Here is a 295-nt window from a genome sequence, read left to right on the forward strand (position 1 = left end):
GAACATGGGTTTCTCTGTTGAACAGCCATTATTTACACTCGTTCCAAGGCTTCTAATATCATGATAGTATTTCCTCGTATTACCACCATTCCAATATTGTTCTGTTGCCCACTAGTCACCATCTCCACACATTCATCTATCACAAGGTTCATAAAGGGATCAAATCCCCGCAATATTCCTTGGACATGTCTGCCACCATTTAATGTCAATGATAACTTCTTGTCCATACATTTTTTCAACTCAGGAGGGTGAGCTTTGCTCATGGCGTATGCTCCGCGGGCTCACAGACACCTTG

General features: G+C 42.7%; 1 pseudogene; it reads right to left on the bottom strand.

Annotated features, from left to right (window-relative positions):
• Positions 1 to 32: 32 nt before the first annotated feature.
• On the bottom strand, positions 33 to 263 carry LOC108526106 (small nuclear ribonucleoprotein G pseudogene; annotated as a pseudogene).
• Between the last annotated feature and the right edge of the window lie 32 nt (positions 264 to 295).

This window comes from Rhinopithecus bieti, unplaced genomic scaffold (genome assembly GCF_001698545.2).
Source record: "Rhinopithecus bieti isolate Rb0 unplaced genomic scaffold, ASM169854v2 repeat_11647, whole genome shotgun sequence".
NCBI classification, from domain to species: Eukaryota; Metazoa; Chordata; class Mammalia; order Primates; family Cercopithecidae; genus Rhinopithecus; species Rhinopithecus bieti.